The 6,000-nt window shown below is 39.4% G+C and overlaps 1 pseudogene; it reads right to left on the reverse strand.

The window, feature by feature from the left end:
- Positions 1-2,945: 2,945 nt before the first annotated feature.
- LOC103192466 overlaps positions 2,946-6,000 on the reverse strand; it is a 29,953-nt pseudogene continuing 26,898 nt past the window's right edge.

Genomic DNA, 6,000 nt, shown 5'->3' on the forward strand with positions numbered 1-6,000 from the left:
GCATTTTGTTAAGTTGTACAAGGTCACTGTGAACCTGAGACGACTCAATGACAACAAATTCTAGTATCCCTTCAACAGTCTTGGTTGGCCAGTGGCTTTTTGTCTGTTAGACCCATGCTGGCCAGTGTCTTTCCTGGCAGGTACAAGTGAACTGGTTACCCTGAGCTTTAAGCTTAAGAAGCATTGGGCACTGCTGAAGTGCTGACTGTGACTCACATGGCAGAGGCAGGGGTGTTGCCAAATGATAATTTTTGTTCCTTTGGGGTCCCTTTTTTATTCAGTTCAAGAACCAGCATGTTAATACAGAATATACATGCTTATAAAAGGAGAAAATGCAGGAAAATTCCTTTTAATAAAAAAGACTAGGCTGATAGAGACTGGTGGAACACCTGAGACTGTGGACCTTGAAGACTGTTGGATACCCTTCAAGCCTGGAACTAAACTCACCCCCATGGTTCAAACTTCAGCCAAACAATAGATAGGCCTAGTAGGGTGAACAGTAACACCAGGGAGTTACACACTTCTTAGAACAACAGAACATATAAGATCAAAAGGACAGCATTTGCCCAGGGGGAAAGAAGGGATAGGCAAGAAGGACAAATGAAAGTGTAACCACAGGAAAGAAGTGGGAAGAGTGCTATTACAATGTGGGGATTGCAGTCAGTGTCATAAAACTGAGTGTGTGTGACTGATTGAATGGAAAACCAATTTGCTCTGTAAACTTTCACCCAAATCACAATTTAAAAAAGAGAAAAAGTCCTTTTGCTTGCATGGTGTATTTTGTATGGCATAGGCCTTGTAACATCACTACTTTGAACTCTGCCTGTGAGTTTATTCATATATTTATTTTTAAAAGATGCTGGAAAAAATTATGGCCTATGCATATTAGCATGTTAGCCAACTTGGTATCATCATCTGATGAGGAGGAGGATAAAACATAATTTGTATACTTTGTAGGAAATCTTATTCAAAACATTTGGTGGAAATTCTTAATTATGGTTTGTTTATCCTTTAAATCTTGGCAATAAATGTAATAAAATGTTCTTCACAATATATGTAGTAATACATATGTTATACAAATACAGTTCACTTCTCTAATGCATGGGCTTGGATGTGATCCTCATGATAGTTTTATTGGACACATTTATTTTAAGTTAACAGTGCTCTGTTGATGGTTGTTACTTTAGCATCCCTCTAATCAGACATTCATTGTATGATCAAACTTAACTTTTTCTCAGTTAAAAGTTATTGGGTTCCAGCCATATATATGTATGAGTATATAAATTATACCCATCTTTATGTTCATGTATATGCACACACACCCACACCCACACACACTTCCATCAAGTCAGATCTGACTCATAGCAACCCCACCTTGGATTTCCATATATGTATATACACCAAACTCACTCCCATCGAGTCATTCTGACTCTTAGAGACCTCCATTGGGTTTCCAAGGCTGTAAATATTTACTGAAGTAGATTGCCTTGTCTTTTTCCTATGGAGCAGCTGGTGGTTTGAACTGTGGATCTTCTGGTTAGCAGCCAAATGCCTTATCTACTATGCCACCAGAGCTCCTTATTTGTGTGTGTATGTTGTTGTTGTTGTTGTTGTGTATGTGTATGATATACATATATTATACACACATATATTTTTACAAATTAAGGTTTTATTCTGATTGCCAGCTAAATCAGTTTTAATTTCGTAGCTTAAGAATTAAGGGTTATACATGGTTGCAGGGGACATCAAGCTCAATTGGTATGACATACTATGCAGAAACACTGTTCCATATCCTACTTTGGCAAGTAGCAACTGGGATCTTAAAAGCTTGCAAGCAGCCATCCAGATGCAGCTATGGGTCTCTTCTCATCCAGAGCAAACAAGAATGAAGAAAACCAAAGACTCATGGAAACAATTAGTCCAAGGGACTGGTACACCATGAGATCCTCAGCCAAATGACTATGAGACCAGAAGAACTAGATGGTGCCTGGCTACCACTGTCAACCACTCAGAGGGGGATCCGTGTAGGAGATCCTGGATAGAGTGGGAGAACAATGTGGAAGAAAATTCAAAATTATTTAAAAAAAAAATGGGACCAAGTTTGCTGGTCTGTAGAACCTGGAGGAACCCCTGAGACTATGGCCCCTAGCTCCCTTCAGGTCTGGAATTGAACCCACTCCTGTGGCTTCCAGGCAAACAAAAGACAGGCATATGAGCTGAACATTTACATTAGGTAGATACACTCCTTGGAGAGATCAATCATGGGAGAATAGAAGGGCTGTGTCTGCACAGGGAGACAGCTAGGGGGGGGGGGGTGCAGGAGTACATGGGAGGGAAAGACACAGGGAAGAGGTAACTATGGGGAGGAATTGGAAAGAAAGCTGTTGCATTGTGGGAAATTGTAGTCAGCGTCATGAAGTGTATGTGAACTGCTGTATGGAAAATGAATTTGCTCTGTAAACTTTCACCCAAATAACAATAAAAATTAAAAAATTAAGGGTTATACACTGAAGTCAATATGTATATATTTAGCATTTCAGTCTAAGCTAGTACATGTGCACAGCTGAAAACAATGACAAGGTATGGCCTAACAAATCGTAGTTTTTACACGTATTAAATGTCTTGCACACTGAAGTTGTCGTATGTACAGAGAAGAGTCAGAGCTTTTATATTTGAGTTTATTCTTTCTTTTTGCAATGTTTTTGAGTTTATCCATTTAATTTTAAAACACTACTATAGTTGAATCTTAAAGCAAAAACAATAGCAAGTAGTGTGCATATTTTGATTATGTTGTTATGTGCTATCAAGTTGGACCTGACTCATAGCGACCCCTCCTTGGCTTTCCAAGATGTATCACTATGGAAGTAGATCGCCCAAACTTCCTTCCGAGGAGTGGCCCTTCACTTACTCATTACTGCATTTAAAATGCTAGTCGTGAGCATTATTCATTGGCCCCCATGAAGAGGCCTAACACTGAGTGCCACCCTGGGGTGATGGTCACCTTCCTCATGTGTTTCTCCAGTGTAACGGCATCATCCTTCCTGGTGTGGATCAAAGTTCACCAGCTCTACCTGTTCCATTTCAGCAGTCTCTTCTACTTCTTTCCTCTGAGGTTGGAGTTTTTCTAACAAAGAGAGTTTATTAGGAGAGAGAAAACCATTCTCAGGAAAGTTTACCTTTAATTCGATGATTAGGCATCCCTTTTCTTATGGTCTACAATAAATCGGCGTGTCTTCAGTTAGCACACACTTGATATCTTCACGCTTGACCATGTGACCTGGATGAGAGGTGATGACTGTGGTGCGGTTGTTAGAAGCAGATACTGGCTTTGGGAAGCCACACAGTACTTCAACCAACTGTATGTCCATACACATGAATAGGGCTTCTCCTCGTCTGTTACAAACAGCAGAATCCTTCTGAATGAAAACAATGATAATATCTCCTTGCTCCAGTCCTGGCTCTTGGTCTCCTTCACCATGGAATTGTTATCTCCTGGCCATCTTTCATGCCTTTGTCAATACAAACTTCTAGAATATTCTCTCAAGCCATCTTCTTTCCATTGTAACCTGAATATCCAACCTCAGGCCTAATCTGTCCCCATGGCCTGGCACTCTGTGCACACAGACTGACTGTGTTGGACCGTGTCCTAGCTGAGGAATTCGTATTTGCATTCCAGTACTTCAGCAATTAGGACAGCACTCTAGTACTCCTTTCTTACTGCCTTGGCCTTCATTCACATGTGTCACAAAAGGCATTCTAATGCAGAGCTGGTTTTCTCCTTGCACTATTTTGTAAATCTCCTCATGTGACTAAGAGTTGATTCATAACGGTTTGTGCTGTCCTTTCTCTGTGTGTCTTTCCACCACCAACACAAAGCATATCAAAGATGTCCATGGGGGTACCAGAACCACCACTTCTTCCACCCTCTTTGATGGTCTGGTGTCCCCCTTTGTCATATATGTTTTCATTTCTTTGCATCAGAGAGCACTTCATAAGCTTGCAAAATCTGTTTAAGCTTCTCATCTTTATTTGGATTTTTATCGGGCGCCACTTCAAGGCCAGTTTCCTATAAGCTTTTATTTTTTCTTTAGCTTTCCCTGTGTGGCTCTGGGTTTTGCCCCAAAACATCATCCTAAGTGGTTTCCGTCGGCCTTTTCTCCCCTGAGCCGGTGTTGGGAGGAGGAAGGGGTGCATAGCTGTGCACAGTTTGGGCAGCTGCTGTGCCTCCCCCCCCCCCCTCAGCGTTCTGGGAAGGTCTCCCTCATACACATTTTTGAAAACATCTTTTTCATAATGACAAAAATGAATGAATAAATGATAAAGATTTTGCAGTCTGCTAAGGATGTGGTTTAAGGGACAATTGTTCTAATTTATTGTTCTCTTTCAGACCATGGAAGAATACATGAACAAGCCTACATTTTAACTTTACATCTACTTGAAGACTCAGAGTGCTACAAGTTGTGAACCTGTAAATAAACAATATCTTACACTGAACTGTTTGACAGCACCTCTGGCACCATGCCAAAAATAACTTAAAGGGATTATTTGTTACCTAGCAAAATTTAAGGTTGTTTAACATATTTATAATTATTACATGTCTGTATTATACTGTATATGAACACTTACTGTAGCTCTGGGTATTAAAATCACTGCCACCTAGCTCAATAGACTGAAAATTTGTTGCAATGATTTTAATGCCATGTGATCTCTTTGATAAATTGGTTGCAATCATTTTTGTTGGCTTTGATCCTTTTCTGACAGGTTGAAACCTGGTTTGTAATGATCTGTGATTTTCAATGTAAAGTCTATCTTGTATCAAAACCTTTCTTTATGTCTCACTTTTTTATTTTATAAATAATTCAAAATTATGGTAATAGTTCACCATTCTTAAATGATGCTAGATATTTTTAACACACAGAGTAATACTGTCATTTCAGTCTAGATACTGATTTCAATATTGTGAATTACTTTTTTCGGAATTGGATTTTTTGGAAAATAACCAAAGGTGATGTAGGATTTTGTAAGTGATTTTGGTGCCTTAGAAGCTGCTATCTAGGCTGACATTTTTAATTTGCTTTTCAATTGGATAGAGGGGTGTTCCAATCAGGTGGTGGTTTCCACACTGTGTATTTGTAAAGTTTCAAGCGATCTGGAGATAATGTCTAAGACTTCTATTATTATGATAAAAATAGTAGACTAAGGAATAATAACAAAGCAATAATTATTATTCCTAGTGCTACTTTAAAAATCTCATGTCCATGTACTCTTAGTTGCTTATTGGATTTTGTTTCAAATGTTTTAATGTAAGTCTAATATAATGGAAGACATATTTATTAGGCTTACTTAGAACATTTAATTAATGCAGCCTACATGGGAGATGCCTTTTCTTTCCTTAATCCTCAAAGAAAGTAATTGCTGCTGGCCATTATTACTGTGAATATATTGCATCCATGCCTCCTGGAAGAAGAGTTCTCCCAGCTAGTAAATGGGATCAGGTCCATATGGGCAATCACTTGTAGTAGTCTGTCTTGATATGCTGCTTTTGGTGTCTCGTGCATTTCCTGTGTTAGTTTTGAGGTTTTGGTATCACTCATACTGGAGTGGTTAGGGACCCTAGTGCCTAAGGTATTTGACTGCTAACCAGAAGGTTGGCGGTTCCAACCCACCAGCCACTCCACAGAAGGAAGATGGTACACTCTACTCCTGTAAAGATTTACTGCCTCGGAAACTGAAAGGGGGTGCTATGAATGGGAATTGACTCCGTGGCAGTGAGTTTGGTTTGATTTTAGTGCTTTTTCTAAGGGAAGTGTGCTGCTGTTGGATTCTGTAGGAGACCGCATGTGGGAGACCTTTGGAGAACATGATGAGAAAAATGTCCCCTTTGGTTCATATTGGCAAACATATTTAGGGAAAATTGGCAGAACTGGAGCAGAGGGAAAATTGATCAATTCCTTAATATGACCATTATGAAAAGGAGATGATTCATTAGCATATAAAGTA

This window comes from Orycteropus afer, unplaced genomic scaffold (assembly GCF_000298275.1).
Source record: "Orycteropus afer afer isolate SDZICR_OR568_19922 unplaced genomic scaffold, OryAfe1.0 scaffold00002, whole genome shotgun sequence".
NCBI lineage: Eukaryota > Metazoa > Chordata > Mammalia > Tubulidentata > Orycteropodidae > Orycteropus > Orycteropus afer.